At 40.2% G+C, this 17,829-nt stretch overlaps 1 protein-coding gene across 1 annotated transcript in view; it reads left to right on the plus strand.

Annotated features, from left to right (window-relative positions):
* The first annotated feature begins 818 nt into the window (after positions 1 to 818).
* Positions 819 to 17,829, plus strand: part of LOC111148291 (FER tyrosine kinase) — a 468,603-nt gene continuing 451,592 nt past the window's right edge. Inside the window, exon 1 of the mRNA XM_022504772.1 lies at positions 819 to 873. The gene's annotated coding sequence lies outside the window, so the exon portion shown is untranslated. The remainder of the gene's footprint in view (positions 874 to 17,829) is intronic.

Below are 17,829 nucleotides of genomic sequence, written 5' to 3' on the forward strand. Positions count from 1 at the left end.
CTTTTTTAAAAGACAGTCTGAGGCACTGGGAATTACAGGAATGAGAAAGACACAGTTCCTGCCTTAGCCGAAAACCATTCTAAAAGTATCAATGTACAGTAAAAGGTCAATGATTCTGAGCGTGAAAAGTGCGTATTCAGGGGTGTGGGGTCCGCGGCCCCAAAGCAGCTTCCGTTCTTTGCGATTCAGCTCCCGGGCTCGCCCAGCACCCCGCGGGCACACTTAACATTTTAATCACGCCTCCGCCCCCACCCTCCGAATTCCTTTCAGGCTGCCGACCCGCGGGGTAGTCCCTTCCAGGCGGCCCCAGCTTATCAGCCCCTGGCCTGGCCACTTCCCGGTCGCGGCCAGGCGAGCCTCCCAAAGTTTCCTGTGACGCCGCCGTCCGCCTCCCGCCCCATCCCGCCCTCACTCCCACCCCCGCAGCCCTGGACGCCGGGTAGAGAGGAGCGGGTCACAGGGACCAGGAGGGCAGTACGAACAGGAGGACCTCGAGACCCCACCCGAGCCGGGTAGCGGACCCAGAGGGCGGCAGCCAGACGCCCACGCCTGCCCCATCGCCGCGCCCGCAGCCCCAGGTCCGCGCGCGCCCACCTGGCCTGGAGCCCGAATCCCACCCCTCCGGGTCCAGGGCCAATCGGCCGCGCCCCGCCTCCTGGGAGGTCGGGGAGGAGGGGGTTGGGGGCCGGGCGGCAGCTCCCGCCTCCAGCTGGTGCCCATTGGCTGGGGCCTCGAGGGTGCCCGAAGACCGGAGTGCAGTTTGATTGGCCGCAGAGGCTCGTGACAGCGGCGCCCATTGGCTGTGGCGGCCCCCGTGACGCGGGGTGGCGACTGGCTCCCGGTTCTGAGGGGCTCCTGCTTGTCAGGTTCTAGGTAGGTGAGTTTCGCGCCGCCGGCGGCTGGCGCTGTTGCCTGGGGCAACGCCGAGGGAGGTGGGGGAAGTGGAGGGCAGACAAGCGGAGAACGGGGGCAACACTCCCTGCCCGCAGGGGGGCGCCTGGGACTCAGCTCTGGCTGCGGCGGCTGCGCCGAAGGCTCTTCCTCCGCCCTCGGCCACCCCCCACTCCCGCCCCAGGCTTCAGGGTCTCCCGCCCGTCGTCCACCCGCGGCGGAGCATTCCTGGTTGGGGCTCAGGCCGGGCTGTAGACCCGGCCCGGCAGGGCCGGCCCCTCCCACCAAACCCGGGACTGGAGGCTGAGGGGGCGGGTGCCGGCGCGAAAGGGCTGAGGCGAGCGCAGCAGCCCCGCCCCGTCGCCGGGTCGGTGGGCTGCGGGGTGTGGGGCGGAGTAAGCGCTGCTGTGGGCACCACCCATCGCGCCCGCACCCCCTTCTCCTCTAGTGCTTCTCTCCTGGCGTGGTTCTCCAGCTGGGGTGGCTAATCCCCAACGCCTAGGTGTTCCCTCAATGCCATCCTACCTCTCGGGCCCTGAAGTCTTCCTTGACGCGCGCAGCCCGTCCCCAGCCCACCTCCCAAGCATCAGCTTCCCGGCCTCCCGCTTTTGTCCCCCACCTTCAATCCCTGCTCCTGTCCTGGCCAGAGGTGACCCCCAAGACATAGTCAAGAGAAAAACTATTAAGTGTGAAGCTCATGCAGCCGGGCAATTTCTCCTCTGTAATCTCATTGCCATTTAGGGTTGAGGAGGTGTTTCGAGGCTTAGTTTTCTGCCTCTGTCTTCTTACTATCAACTTTCTGAAACGCTAATTGCGGTTGGTAGAGCCGGGCCGGGTACGTCGTGCACAAATTAACTGTGAGGTTGTAGTTTTTTTTTTTTTTTTTTTTTTTTTTAAAGATTTTATTTATTTATTTATTTGACAGAGAGGTCACAAGTAGGCAGAGAAGCAGGCGGAGAGAGAGGAGGAAGCAGGCTCCCCAATGAGCAGAGAGCCTGATGTGGGGCTCGATCCCAGAACCCTGGGATCATGACCTGAGCCGAAGGCAGAGGCTTTAACCCACTGAGCCACCCAGGTGCCCCGAGGTTGTAGTTTTTTACTTTGTACGTTTGTGATCTTGATTTTTAGTGCTGTGCAGTCCCAAATTTAATAATTTATTAAGGCTGGTAGCCTTTCATTTTCTTTCTTCTTAACGGTGAACAGAAAAAGGGCTTTATCTTTCTTTCTTTCTTTTTTTAATTCGTAAGTAGCTGCGTGTATTCTTAGTGGTCTCACTGTCACTTTGACATAAACTGTTCTAAAGGTGCAGTAGTACCATTTTCCTCTTTCCCAGGTGTTTTAAGATAATAAAACAATATCCCCAGTGAAGGCACTATGTATTAAAGTGTTTTACAGAAAAATTAATAAAAAGCCAAAACTATTTTAGTGATTAACACTTTAACCTATGGAATGGGAATAGGATTTGAAAAAACCTTGCAAAATGTAATTATTTCACGAATGTAGTGTGGTAGTCTTGGTATACCTTTATAGTCCTTAGAAAGAAATATTCAAGAAGCACTCATTTGTCAGAATGCAAAGGAAGACTGAATGTAATTTTTGGTAATCCAGGAATCATTTTTGCTAGTACTCTTGAACCAAGAGAACTATACTTCCAAAGGTACTGAGAATATATTAAGAGAATGGGTAGGCATACTTGGAAACCTTTCCCCTGTATTTTCCCTGAAAGGCTTTTGGTCAAGATCTGTTTCTTTTCTGCACTGATGGTAGGCAGCATTAGATACATACCAGGTAAATTATTTAGGGTCTAGTTAATGCAGCTTCTGCACTACCTTAGGTTGATGTCAGTATTTTGGAAGTAACAGCTCACACTTTTGGTAGACAAATCACTTTCATTTCATCTTCAACTATTACATTGTTATAACTCTGGTCTGTGAACTTTCAATTTGCCATTTAATTTTCTTTTTTATTTTACCATGAAAATTTTCAAACAATGAGGTAAGTTTGAATTGTGCAGTAACTACCAAACCACCTACACAGCAATAACAGTTCCCAGATAGCCATTACATATAGTAAATATTAAGGAAAAGGGGACCTGAAATGATCAGATTTGAAAACTGCATAAATATATAACATACCATAATACTGTAAGGAGCTTAATTTCAGCTTGCGATGGAAATAGTGTTTATAAAAACTATAGTGATTTAATTTCCATGAGACTTACAAAGCAATCTCATGAGTAAGAAGTCATGTTTGTACATCAGGGCCCAGATGAGTAAGTTGCATTTTGATAATAAGAAAAAAAAAAAAAAAAGAAATCAAATAAACTTGTTATACAAACAAAAGCTTGTTTTAAAATTGGACTCCTGTAGTAATAAATGATAGTTTTGTACTTGACTTTTGAATGAGCATCTTCCTCTGAGGACAGGTCTAAAGGACTGTCTTTTTGGATTATTCAGTGTTTCGATTATTAGTGTTTATCGATTATTCAGTGTGTCAATAATAAACTTTATTTTAGTAAGACTAAAAAGCAAAGTAGAACTTTAGTGGGAACTTTTTTTAGTAGAACTATTTCATGGACAATGAATTAATTGTCTAGAAACATTTAAGTCAGTATTTTGATAGGACTCAAAACTCTTGGGTGTTGTTTCATGGTGTTTCTAGAAGAATGTTTTAACACAGAACTTTATAATGAAAGAATAATAAATGAATATAAGTTCATGTATATGTATATTTGTAATTTTTCCATACTTAGGAAATTTCTGCATTATTCGAATCCTGCTTTTTAGTTTTAGTATACCCTAAATGTTTTTCATCCTTAGCTCATTTATATGACTAATTTCTTAAATATTGAAATTAAGAGCTATGTCTCAGAATCTATAGATCTTAGATTGTCTTGATACTATTTCTCCATATATCATTTGACTTTGGCATGTATGGTTATGTATGGTTAATTTACCACACCATCTGAGAGATTAAAAAGAATAAGCAGGTCATAGTTTTGGAACTTCAAAAAGAATAAGATGTTTAAATATTTTTTAATTGAAGTTCCAGTTTTTTTTTTTTTTTCTTTTACCTCCCTCCCTCCCTCTTTTCTTCTTTCTTTACTATTTTTATCTTTTTTTTTTTAAAGTTAAATGCTTTAAAATCAGCTAAATACTATAAAGATGGGGTGCCTGGCTGGCTCAGTCAGTAGAACATGGAACTTTTCATCTCAAGGTTATGAGTTCAAGCCCCATGTTGGGTATAGAACTTACATTAAAACAATAACAACAGGGGATGCCTGGGTGGCTCATCGGTTAAGCGGCTGCCTTCGGCTCAGGTCATGATCTCAGGGTCCTGGGATCGAGTCCCGCATCAGGCTCCTTGCTCTGCAGGGAGCCTGCTTCTCTCTCTGCCTCTACCTGCCACTCTGCCTGCCTGTACTCTCTCTATCTCTCTGACAAATAAATAAATAAAATCGTAAAAAAAAAAAAAAAACCAATAACAACAACAAAAGAGTATAGAGAAGAAAAGTCACCAATAATTCCATGATAGTTAATACTTTGGAAAATTACTGAAACTTTTGTTTCTTCTGTAACGTTCCACCTATCATTGCAGTACTATGGTCTTTATTACAGTATATCTGCACCTGCACCTAAACTTGCAGTTCCAGAACTTGAAACTTGGGTACCCTAATATAAAAGAGGGTTCCACACTGGGTGTGGTGCGTAAAAAATGAATTTTGGAACACTGAAAAAAATAAAATTAAATTAAAAAAAAAAGAAGAGGGCTCCAACATCTGAAGGAAAAATGGAAAACAATAAATAGAGGACAGATTAGAGTCAGAACAAGAGAAATTAGACAAGCAATTTCCCACCTTTTCTTAGTTTATAAATATAGTTCCCCATGTGAAACTGCTGTATGGCTGACAAAATATGGGACCTCTCAAGTTTTTTCTTTGTGTTCAAAATATCTAGGTCAGATGAAGTTTACTTAGTGCATTTCTGTAAAAATTTTCAGATTTCTCCATTTGGGGGCATATTAAATATTTAGCTTTATAAAATTTATTTTATAAATTTATAAGACTATAAAATTTATAAAATTGTCATGGATGACTTGGAATTATTTCTTAAATATTTATATATACTTATCAAACAATGACTAATATTTAGTCTATATATCTTATTATAAGCTTGATATCATTTCCTCCTTTTGAAGGTGTTAATTAAAATACGAATATTTTTAATGTAGGTGTTCTTTGCCAGGTTGCAGGGTATAGTGAAAGAAGATTCATTTCTTTTGGAGCTAAACTAATCTGGGTTTCAGTCACAAATCAGAATTTCCTTTTGTGGGATCTTGGGCAAGTTATGTAATCTCTTTAAATCATAGTTCCCTCATCTGTAAAATGAGGATGGTAAGATTGCCTCACCAGGTTGTCATGACGAATGAGACAATCTAGGTAATATATCTGAATTTAGGAAGTTCTCAACTTTCAAATTATTTTCCCTACATGGTAGCTTTAATTTTATCTCTCCTAGTATTTCTGTGTTTATTCTACCATCCTAAAAGTCCCCAAACTTTAGACTTAGGATGTTTAGTAATCTACATTAAGTAAATCGAATGACATTTGTATTTGTACAAAGGAAATAATTAGTATTATCTCCTATTTTCTTAATAGGAGATTATATTTTTCTTAAAAGTGGTACAGAAAAGCGAAAAGTGGTACAGAAAAGTGAAAAGTGGTACAGAAAAGCGAAAAGTGGTACAGAAAAGCAAAATGTCACTTTCTTAAATCTTTAACTAGTATTCCTCCTTTCCTTAAACTGCATTTACTTAACCTGTATAAAACTTAAGCTTTATTTTCGGGGTAATAGTACTTAAAACTCTTAATGTGAGTCTTTTCCTGCCACTACTAATGTGTATGATTATTCTTTAGGGGACTTTATATATATATCCCCATTTCAAAATGTGTATTCTATAAGTATAGGATTCTAACTCCTAAAAAACACCCACTTGTAATTTAAATGCATAGACCAGGGTGTCATGAAATAAGCACTGAGCTGAATAAAGAGTTAGGAATTGGACCACATAGTTTTTATATCTTGTCTGGCAATAAAACAAAATTTTGTATCTAAGTCAGTGACTCTCAATTTTTTTCCAACTCAAGGACAAGATATTTACATGTATGATGTATTCTAATGTGCAGTTTCCTAGCATGCTATCTGTAATTCCATCTCACCCAACCCCCATACAAGAAAGCATATCAGAATGCAAATGACTAAGAGTGATATCATTATGGGGATAAATTTGAATCTACTCTGATGTCTCAAGGAAAGCAAGTTATTTAAGAACGTGTATAACTATTATTAGTAGTTGATAATCCTTGAGACACAGTTTATAGTACTCGCGTTGAGACCCAAGTTACTTCTACAATTCCTGAAATGAATGCCCTTCATTTGTGAGTCTTGTAATGCTACAGAAGAAAAGATTGCTATATTAATTTTATGTAACCAATAATAAAGAGTCTTCATTTAAAAATCAAAATAACTGATAATGAGCATTTCAAAACATGTGAGCAATAACTCCATGGTCTTTATTGTAGATAAAATAGTATGGATTATTCTAGAAATATTGACGTTTTCCAGTATAAACTATTTTGCTTGCAGAAAAGCATTTCTGTAGTGGGACAAATGGTTTTATTTATTTATTTTTAAGAAAGATTTCATTTATTTTTTTGACAGAGCAAGGAGTGGGGGAGAGTGATAGACCAAATAGGGGGAACAGCAGAGGGAGAGGGAGAAGCAGATGTCCTGCTGAGCAGGGAGCCCAGCACAAGGCTCAGTCCCAGGACTCTGAGATCATGACCTGAGCCAAAGGCAGATGCTTAACCTACTCAGCCACCCAGACACCATAGGACAAATGGTTTTAGGAGAAAGGGAAGCCCTTAATGCTAGAATATTTATACTCTAGGTGTTTAGTGTATAAAAATGCTCTTTACACTGATTCATTCAGAAAAGTATCTTTAAAATTACATTGCTGTGCTTTTAAATAGGTCATCCAGAATGGATGTAGTATATATAATATACAGTTAGAGGTGAAAACTTAGAAAACCGATGTTTATTGAATCCTTGACATTAGCAAGTGGTATTTCTCCAAAGTTTTGTGGATGTAGGATATAACTATCTCCATAAAATACCATCAAATTTAATTGAAAATTTTAAGTGATCCCTTCAGACCCATAACAATTCTATTGTTAAATAATTTTTTGCTTCTAAAATGAAGTCTAGATAATTTTGCATTACATCATTAGTATGTATTACAGAAAAGGTTCTCATTTTTTACTCTTGTGTCCTGGGGTTTGCAGAATAAGAATATTTCTGATTTGATCAGAAAGGCTGCTGCATTGTCACAAAGATGAAGAGTTAGTTTGTGGACTGCAATACCTAACACTTGCTGTTGTTTCTTGGATATGTTGTCCTTGGAGTTGAACACTTCTGTAGTTCTGTCCTTTCCGCTCTTTGAGTATCCAGTTTGGCAGGACTTCCCAAGCTTCTCTTGCTAGCTGGTCCGGGCTTTATTGTTAATACCACGTTATACAAAGGAAAAGTCATTTAATTCTTACTAATATTCAGTTTGGATCATAACTGGATCCGTATCTTCTCTAGTTGCCATACCACTTCTTCATGAAAATGTTTATACAGTGTCTCTACCTTCTCTTGAACTATATTTCCTTCAGAATCACATGCTTTGTGTATATTTTCTTATATAGGTTAATCATTATTTCAGCTTTCATTAAGGTTTTTCAGATTTTCTGGGAGCAAAGGAAACGTTCTCAAGCAACACCTATTTTTTAGTATGCAGTCTGTGGTTTATGGTAGATTTTCTAACAATGCAGATCCAGTCACTGTCACATTTCATATCCATTCTGAATTTATTCTAAATGTATATATTCTGGTAAGTATCACTTTGTGAGGCCTTTTAGCTTCCTATGTATTGAATAAATTGGCACTAGTAAAGTAATTAAAGAGATCTAAACAATGCATTTGTCTCAGATAATTATTAATGACAACTTGCTAGTTCACTATTCTGATTATTTATAAAGTTATATTGGATAAAGCATAGGGTCTTTTTTCATTTTTTAAAAAATATTTTACTTATTTTTGAGAGAGAGAGAGCATGAGCAGAGGGAAGGAGCAGAGGGAGAGGGAGAAGCAGACTCCCCGCTGAGTAGGGAGCCGGATGCAGGGCTCAATCCCAGGACTCCAGAATCGTGACCTGAACTGAAAGCAGACGCTTAACTGACTGAGCCACCTAGGTGCCCCCTAGGATCTTTATCTAGGTTTATATATAACAGAAAATTTTTACAAAGCAAGAAACTGATTTCTTTCTCTTACTACTGATATATACAAGTATGTATATAGGTGTACTAATAATATAACATATTGTGTTAAAATTATTTGTTCATATATTTACTTTTTTTCTTCCCTCTTGAACATTTTAACCTTCAAGGTAGAAACAGTTTCTGTCAGTAGAAGTTTTTGAGTAAATTACATGGATTCAGACACTGTTATGGGGGAGGGGCATTAACATTTGTTTGGTGCCTGCTGAAAGTGTTACACACTTTAAAAAAAAAAGATTTTATTTATTTATTTGACAGAGATCACAAGTAGGCAGAGGCAGGCAGAGAGGGTGGGGGGACGGGAAGCAGGCTCCCTTCTGAGCAGAGAACCTGATGCGGGGCTTGATCCGACAACCCTGAAATCATGACCTGAGCGGAAGGCAGAGGCTTAACCCACTGAGCCACCCAGGCGCCCCTGTTAGACACTTTTTATGCATTTGTTTGATTTTCTTGACAACTCCGTAAATTGGATAGCTTGTTTTTTCTTTCTTTGTTTTTTTAAGGTTTTTACATATTTATTTTTCAGAGCGAGAGAGCAGGCACAAGCAGGGGGAGGGGCAAGCAGAGGGAGAAGCATGCTCCCTGCTGAGCAAGGAGCCTGATGTAGGACTTGATCCCAGGACAGTGGGATTATGACCCGAACCAAAGGCGGATGCTTCACCCACTGAGCCACCCAGGCGTCCCTAGCTTTTTTTTTTTTTTCTTTTTCTTTTTAATATTTTATTTATTTATTTGTCAGAGATAGAGTGAGAGTGAGAGAGTGAGTGAGCACAAGCAGGGGGAGTGGCAGGCAAAGGGAAAGGGAAAAGTAGGTCTCCCGCTTAGCTGGGAGCCCGATGCGGGACTTGATCCCAGGATCCTGGGATCATGACCTAAGCTGAAGGCAGATGCTTAATCGAATGAGCCACCCAGGTGTCCCCCTAGCTTGTTTTTTCTTGTTGTGATCCGAAACCATTGTCAGATCACATTCTATATCCTAGGAGACCCAGCTATAAAGTGTTAACTGGATTTTGAACTTAGTTCTTTTATAGGCTAAACCTGAAATGAATGGAAATGGTAAATGTCTAACTATAATAAACCATCAGCAAACCTGGATTTGACAGCAGTTTAAACTATCTGGAAGTGATTCTAAAGGTCCGTGTTGAAATATTTGCAGTTTTGCTCCAGTGAATTATTATCAGAAGTGAGATCCTCTCGTATGTGCATGACCCTAGCTAACTGCCCAATGTTTACATCTCGTCTTGGCTTTGTTTTCTGCTTGAGGTTGCCGTATATTATGACTTTTGTCAAGCGATCAAACATTGTTTCTTTGTAAAAAAAAAATTTCCTGAAAAAAAAAAATCAGCTGTTGGAAATAAAGAAAAAGTAAATAAGTCTAAGGAAGTGGTAGATGTTAGCCAGAAAGTAGATATTTTAGAGTAAGTGTAAAAATGGGATGTTGAATCCAGTGAGTCTTTGACGTGGTTGTGAATCAGTCTGCCACACCTAGGAAAATGAAACTTGACTTGTGAAGCATTGTTACTGAGTATGCCAGCTCTGTCAAAAATTCTCATGGTTTTAGACAGATTTCTTGAAAATGTCAGGGATTTTATATTCATAAATCCTGTCACACTTCCCTTCTCTGTCACCGTTAATAATATTTGAAAGAGATCTGACTTTATAAATAGCTGCTCCTTTTTGGAAGTTAATGTAGTTCTTATAAATATCTTAAAACATTAACTTGAATAGTAGTATCCTCACTTATAGGATAGTATAGGTGTCCTCGGAGTTTCACAGTTAATTATTACAGAAGAGTAGCTAGACCTTGGTGATGGGCTTTTTCTAAGGTTCTGATTTCTCTTTTGTAGTTTGGAGCCTGTGGTTTGATTTATCCTATGGCTGGAACTGGCATTCTAGAATCGAAGCGTCTTGGCTTAGAGACACTTGCTTTTATTATATATAGTAATACAGTTTTTGGAGGAGGGCAAAGGTGGTAAAGAAAGAGACATGTCCTCAAGTAGGTCTACATTATAGAAATAATTCAGAAATGTTCCGTGTAACATGAGAGGTGGGTTGTACAGGAGCAGGAGAGAGAACAGGAGGACATATGACTCTTCCTTTTTTGGTCATGCAACAAGTGTTATTAGAGTACTCACTCCATGTAAGGACTTACCTTATGGCTCCAGATAATTATAAAATAAAGAGAAGTTTCAGACTGTTTTCCTGAAAGAGAGTATGATGTAGTGGAAAGAGCATTCATATTAGAACCAGACCTGCCTAGGGTTGAATCACCACTACCAGTTATTTGTTGTATGAATTTAGGCAAATAATTTAACTCTTATAGCTTTAGTTTTTTTCATTTGAAAATCACCTATCAGTTTCTCTGATAAACTGATGATATTATTAAAATTTTCAGTTCCTTCTAGTTGCATGAGATCAAAACCCTACCCATACTAGCTTGGGCCACTGGCTCAAACAGGAGTGTGCTTTTTCAAATGCAGATGGTTTTAAGGGTTTGAACAGTGATCTCATGACATACTCAGTGGCTTTCTCTTGTGTTACAGAGACTTTCAGGTAGGTTTTCTCCATATGGCACCCTCTGATGGCTCTAGGCTTACAATCCTTCAGTTTAGCAGGCCCAATGTAAAAAAATGTTTCTCTTACCCATAGTTTTAGTATAAATCCTGGGATTACATCTCATTGAAGGAATTGGGTCATGTTTCCATCCTTGATGTCTGTGGTCAGAGGAATAGCATCTGATAATAGGCCAGATCTGGATCCAGTACAAATTGCTGGCACTGGGAGTAGGAAGTATGGTCACTTCCATGGTCTGAATCATGTGGACCGAGGTCACTGACAGAAAGACTGCAGTGTGACTTGACTGTGGGGAGGGGCAGTGGATGCTGGGCAAGCATAACCAGGAGATTCACTATAATCCTCCCAGTGTGCATTCATATCCTTCCACACATATGCAACCTTGAAAAAAATGCCCTCATCTGACTTAATGCAAATTTTTCACTTATAACTTCCAATACCTTTACACCAGCCCCCCAGCAAAGGAAGGCGACTCAAAGACTCATTTAAGTATTGCATCTAACTTTGAGTCTAAGATCTTTGGGTAATTTCTCTCAGTTCTGTTTGCATAGATAACCTTAGGGTCTAGGAACTTATGGTTAGATGATAAATATAACCAGTTGTAATAAAGCTTGTGTTCAGTGGTAGAAGAAAAATAGCATAAAGACAATAAAAACTCTCAATTAAGGAAGAGAAAAAAGAAAAACATCCCACAGAGATTTTCCATTCCATGACAAGTGCATGTTTCATGATAGGTGTGGCAAGGACTTTTTGCCCTGGCAGTGGAAGAAGATTTTTGATCAGCCAATATGGCTGTTTTTGGTTCTGCCACCTGGGAAGGTCTTTTTTTGTTTTCTTTTCTTCTAGTTATGGCCATATCTTGGCTGTAAGATGAGCATTGAGAGATTCCTGTACTGGGGACTGCATTGCCTCAATGGCTCTCTTTTGATGAGGTTTTGGGGTCACAGGAGCTATTTTAGAGGTTGAGCAGTAACAAATCTTTGTTGGGAGTTTCTTAGGCAATACAACTTTTTATAAACTTAGTGTTTTATTTATTTGTATTTGATCAACTTCTCTCAAGTACCTAAAGTCTGAATCCTAGTTCTTGAACAAATCATTGCCTGGTAGGCCTCTAAACAATTTGCCTATCACTGTAACCCAGTGTTTCCACATCATGGGGCAATTCTTACCTCAGGGGACATTTGGCAATGTCTGGAGATATCTTTATTTCATAATGGGAGGCTGGGACAGGGGAAGTAGGTAGATGTTGCTAGCATTGAGTAGGTAGATCCCAATAATACTGTTAAGCATCCTACAATGGACAGGGCAGCCTCCTACAACAGAGAATTTTCCAGTTTAAAATGCCAGTAATAGTGAGTTGAGAAACCATGTAGATCCTAGATTTCACAGTTTTCTTGTTGGCTTCTTTTTCTAGCCATTGAGACCATTGTCTCTGGGTAATAACTCAGAGCTAATTTGTCCATTTCCAGGATGTGTCACAGTGGATAGTCCTTTTTTTTTTTTCTTTTGAAGATTGATTTATGTATTTGAGAGAGAGAGAGAGAGAAAACACGAGTGGGGAAAGGGGCAGAGGGAGAGGGAGAAAGAGAATCTCAAGCAGACCCTCTGCTGAGTGCTGAGTCAGATGCGGGGCTTGATCTCCTGACCCTGAGATCATGACCTGAGCTGAAACCGGGAATCAGGTGCTTTACCGACTGAGCCACCCAGGCACCCTGTGGATGGTTCTTTATAATGAGTAAATATGCTAGGGTGCTTGGGGATGGGCCTGGAGCATTAGGCTTCTCTCATATTTTGTTTTTGTGTGGTTAAATGCTCTAATTTTAGTTTAGGGATATTTAATTTTCATCCCTGTAAATTGCAAGATTATCAGCCGTCTTGGATTTGTAATGAAAGACTGAAAGATTTTCTTTTCTTTTTCTTTTTTTCTAAAGGTTTTATTTACTTATTTGACAGAGAGACACAGCAAGAGAGGGAACACAAGCAGGGGGAGTGGGAGAGGAGGAAGCAGGCTTCCTGCCGAGCGGAGAGTCCGAAGCAGGGCTCAATCCCAGGATCCCGAGACCATGACCTGAGCTGAAGGCAGATGCCCAATGACTGAGCCACCCAGGTGCTCCAAGATTTTCTTTTATTAAGAATTTACTCTGTGTGCCTGGGTGGCTCAGTCAGTTAAGTGTCTGCCTTCGGCTGGGGTCATGATCCCGGGGTTCCGGGATTGACCCTGTGTCAGGCTCCCTGCTTAGTGGGCAGCCTGCTTCTCCCTCTCTCTCTGCTGCTCCCCTGTGCTTGTGATCTCTCTCTGTGTCAGGGGGAAAAAAAAAAAAAGACTTCACTCAAAGTGTGCTTCTTTTTTAAATGACCTTACTGAAGACTGTGGCATAGTTGACAATATACCAGTATCCTAACATTTTTTTATTAAGTATCCTATCCTTAGTAGGCCCATAGTCCAGTTTAGAAGAGGTGCCAGTTTGCCAGCGGCTTTGCTGATTAAGGATTGCTGACTTCTCGTCCTACAATAGAGGGATACCTAGTACCCTCCACTTTCTGCTGTTGACTCAGTTCCACATTTTAGGGCTGTCACTTGTATTACCTGATTTCTGGCATAAATTTTATAGTTGTCAGGTTTCTTTTATATTGTAGTCTAGAAAACTAGTTAAAAAAAATTAATCCTTCCCATATCTGTAGGTGGCACCTCCAGATTTTTTTTTTTAAGATTTTATTTATTTATCTGATAGACAGATCATAATAGGCAGAGAGGCAGGCAGAGAGAGAGGAAGGGAAGCAGGCTCCCCGCTGAGCAGAGAGCCTGATGTGGGGCTCAATCCCAGGACTCTGGGATCATGACCTGAGCTGAAGGCAGAGGCTTTAAGCCACTGAGCCACCCAGGCACCCTCCATCCTTTTTTTTGATCAGACCCTAAACCTTGAAGTTATCCTTGACTCTTTTTCTTTTATTTCCACTACACAGTAATTCAGCTTACTTTGTTGCCTTTAAAATATATATGAAATCTGACCAAGTTCTCATCCCCTCTATTTGGAGTTCACTCTGATTCAACACCATCTGTCCTCTCTTCTGTGTAACTCCTAACAAGGTTCCCTGCTAGTACTTGGGCTCTCAGAAAATTAGACTCAGAATATTAGTGTCATCCTTTTAAAAAGTAAGAAATAATTTCTTTCCTCAGAATCTTGCAGTGGCTTCCTGTGTAACTCAGAGTAGAAGTTCAAGACCCCATAATGAGCTAGTTTTTGTGGTCTTGCTTTTCCTTCTTCATGCAGGATCTTTCTCTGAACTCAGATTTTTCTATTGTCTCTACCATGCAGGCCTCCTTGCTTGATCTTAAACAAGTGCTTTACACTTACTATTACCCTGGACTGGAATGCTCTTCTCCAGATATCCATGTGACTTCCTTCATTATCTCCCTTAGGCCCTGGCTCAAATATCACTTTATGTTCTAAGTCTTTGATCAGCTAACATCAGTTTGTAATTGCTTCCCTCTCCCATACTTCTTGTTACCTTTTTCTGCTTTGTTTTTTCTTTTCCTTATTTAATTTTATTATTTTTTTAAAATTTAAGTTTGATTAGTTAATATATAGTGCCTTATTGGTTTCAGAGGTAGAGTTCAGTGATTCATCAGTCTCATAATACCCAATGCTCATTACATTGCACGCCCTCCTTAATGTCCATCACCTAGTTAACCGCCCTACCCTTTCCCCTTCGGCAACCCTCAGTTTGTTTCCTATGATTTAGAGTCTCTTATAGTTTGTCTCCCTCTCTCATTTCATCTTGTTTTATTTTTCCCTATTATATTTCGAGGAGTTGACCTATTTTTATTGATTTTGAGGGGAGTTCTCTGTGCCTCCTGTACATGAATGCCTGTTTCTTTCCCCAGATTAGGGAGGTTCTCAGCTTTTGTTTGCTCCAGTATACCTTCTGCTTCCCCCTCCTTTCTTTTCTCTTCTCCTAGAATCCCAGTTATTCTAGTACTTTGCTTTATGGTATCATTTATCTCTCAAAGTCTCTCCTCATGATCCAGTAGTTGTTTAACTCTCTTTTTTTTCACCTTCTTTATTCTCTGTCATTTGGTCTTCTATATCACTAATTCTCTTTTCAGCCTAATTTATCCTAGCAGTTAGAACCTCCGTTTTTTATTGCATCTCATTGATAGCCTTTTTAATTTCAACTTGATTAGATTTTAGATTTTAGTTATTTTATTTTTCCAGAAAGGGATTCTCTGTTGTCTTCTATGCTTTTTTCAAGCCCAGCTAGTATCTTTTTTTTCCTTAAAAGATTTTATTTATTTATTTGAGATAGAGAGTGAGCAAGCAAGAGAGAGAGAGAGAGAGAGTGCGCACATATGCCCAAGTGGGGGGAGAGGGAGAAGCAGACTCCCCACCAAGCAGGGAGCCTGATGCAGGTTTCTATCCCAGGGCCCTGGGATAATGATCTGAGGTGAAGGCAGACACTTACCCGACTGAGCCACCCAGGCATCCCTGCCCAGCTAGTATCTTTATAATCATTATTTTGAATCCTAATTCCAACATGTTACTTATATCCATACTGATTAAGTCCCTGGCAGTCAATACTGCCTCTTGTTCTCTTTTTTGAAGGGAGTTTTTCTATACTGTTGTTCTGTTCAGAGAAAAATAGATAAATGAGAGAACAAAATACTAATATAGCAATAATGACCCCAGAGAAATATACAGTAAACAAATCAGAAGACACTTGAAACTGAAAAAGAAAAAAAACAAAAAAAAAAAAAAAAGAAAGAGAGAGAGAATATAATCAGGCGAACAGAACAGAGCAATACACTGGATCCTGTGGGTATTTTGGTCTGTTTGTTAGAAAACTGGATCTCAAAATTGTAAAGAAAGAGAAACTTATATATGTATAAAAATAAAATTAAATACAATGAAAGGATAGAATGTAACTGTAAAAATGAAAATTAAAAGAAAAAAAAAGAGTATAGATGAAGAGTATAGGTGAATAGAACAGAGCAATACACTATATCCTGGGTGTATTTTGGTCTGTTTGTTAGAAGAAACTACATCCCAAAATTATAAAGAAAGAAAGAAAGAAAGAAAGAAAGAAAGAAAGAAAGAAAGAAAAAAATATATATGAGTATATATATATATATATATATATATATACTCAAAAATTGATTACATTGAAAGGATAGAATGTAAAGATGAAAATTAAAAAAGACTCAAATAAAAAAAGAGATAATATCATTAGACAGGTGAAGAGAATGGAGCAATACACTAGATTCTGGGTATATTTTGGGTCAGTTTGTTAGAAGAAACTACCTCCCAAAATTTTAAAGAAAGAAAAAATATATATATGTATACACACACACACACACACACACACACACACACACACACACACACATATATAGTTAAATACAATGAAAGAATAGAATATAACTGTAAAAATGTAAATTAAAAAAGGCTTAAAGAGTTGACAAAATAAGAAACTGGTTGAAAAAGAAAACGAAAAAAAAAATTGAAAGACTAAAGAATCATGAGAGAAAAACCATGAATTATACTGTTATACTATTTTTTCCTAGTGCTGGAGTTTTGCAGTTCTGTGTGATACGTAAACTTGGTCTTAGCTGGATGTTCTTACTGATCTTCTGGGGAGGGGCCTGTTGCCCTGATGCTTAGGTGTCTTTGCCCCAGGTAGAATTGTACCCCCCTTGCCCAGGGGACCAAGTTAAGTGCAAGTGACTCTGGATTGCTTTATGTGGCTTTTGTTCCCTGAAGGCTTTCTGTGCTGCTTTAGAAAATGAGAATGAAAATGGCGGCCTCCCAGTCTCCAGCCCTGGACCTGAGAGCTTGGGGCTTCTCTCCTCCATGTGCCCTCAGGGAAAAGCAGTCAGTTATTCCTGTCTCCCTGGTCTCCCTCTGCACTCCATGCTTATCCAGTCTGTGACCCAGGATTTCTATCTCTGGCTCGTGACCCCACATCGATTCTTCAGACCCTGCATACTCCTGTAAGCATGCTTCTGCTCTGTTCCTGCAGGGTGAGGGGAGGGGGTCTCCCTGTGGTTCTGCTGCTTGCTGGGGCCCTCCTCTGAGAGCATTGGCTGGACTGTGCTGCAAGGGTTTGTGGTTTATGGTGACCCCGAGCTGAGAGCCCACTCCTGGCCTTGCTGATTGCAGCCAGCTTCCCTGATCTGATATCTGAGAACTCTGCCTGGTCTTCCTGAGACCACACTATTCCACTTAGGATTCTGCCCTATTTTGTCACCAGAGTGCCTTTCAGGCAGGGATGTTCCTCACCTGAGCAGACTTCTGAAAGTTCCGATGTTGTGCTCTGCTGCTATATCACTTTCCAGTAACTGGCTTAGGGAGGCTCCTCCCCACCCCTTCCACAGTTTATCTTCCCATATATCGCCCCAGATTCACTTCACTTATCCACAGCCCCTACCTTGCAGAAAGTGGCCACTTTTCTATTTGTAGAGCTGTAACTATTCTTTTCTTTGATCTCTGTTTGAGTTTGCAGGTGTTCAGAGTGATTTGATAGATCTAACTGAATTCCTGGGACCAGACAAAACTAAGGTCTCCTACTCCTCTGCCATCTTGGAGATCATTTTTGTTTCTTTTTTCAGATTTATTCATTTATTTTAGAGAGAGTGGGGGCAGGTAGGGTCAGAGGGAGAGAGTCTGGAGCAGACTCTGCACTGAGCATGGAACCTGACGTGGGGCTCAATCTCAGGACTCTGAGATCATGACCTGAACCAAAACCAAGGGTGGTACACTTAACCAACTGCACCACCCAGGCCTTCTTCCTGCTTTTTCTTGATAGCACTTATCAGGACTTTATACTATGTATTTTATGTATTCATTTTGTGTTTTGTTTTTTCTTTAGAATACAGTCTCCATGGGGGAGGAATTTTTGTCCGAGATGTTTTGTAGGAAAGTGCATGGCATATCACTAAATAGGCTTTCAGCAAATATTTGTTGAAAGAATTAATTAAAAAAGGTAAT

The sequence above is a fragment of the Enhydra lutris genome, unplaced genomic scaffold (assembly GCF_002288905.1).
Source record: "Enhydra lutris kenyoni isolate GAN:26980312 unplaced genomic scaffold, ASM228890v2 scaffoldscaffold19, whole genome shotgun sequence".
Lineage (NCBI taxonomy): Eukaryota > Metazoa > Chordata > Mammalia > Carnivora > Mustelidae > Enhydra > Enhydra lutris.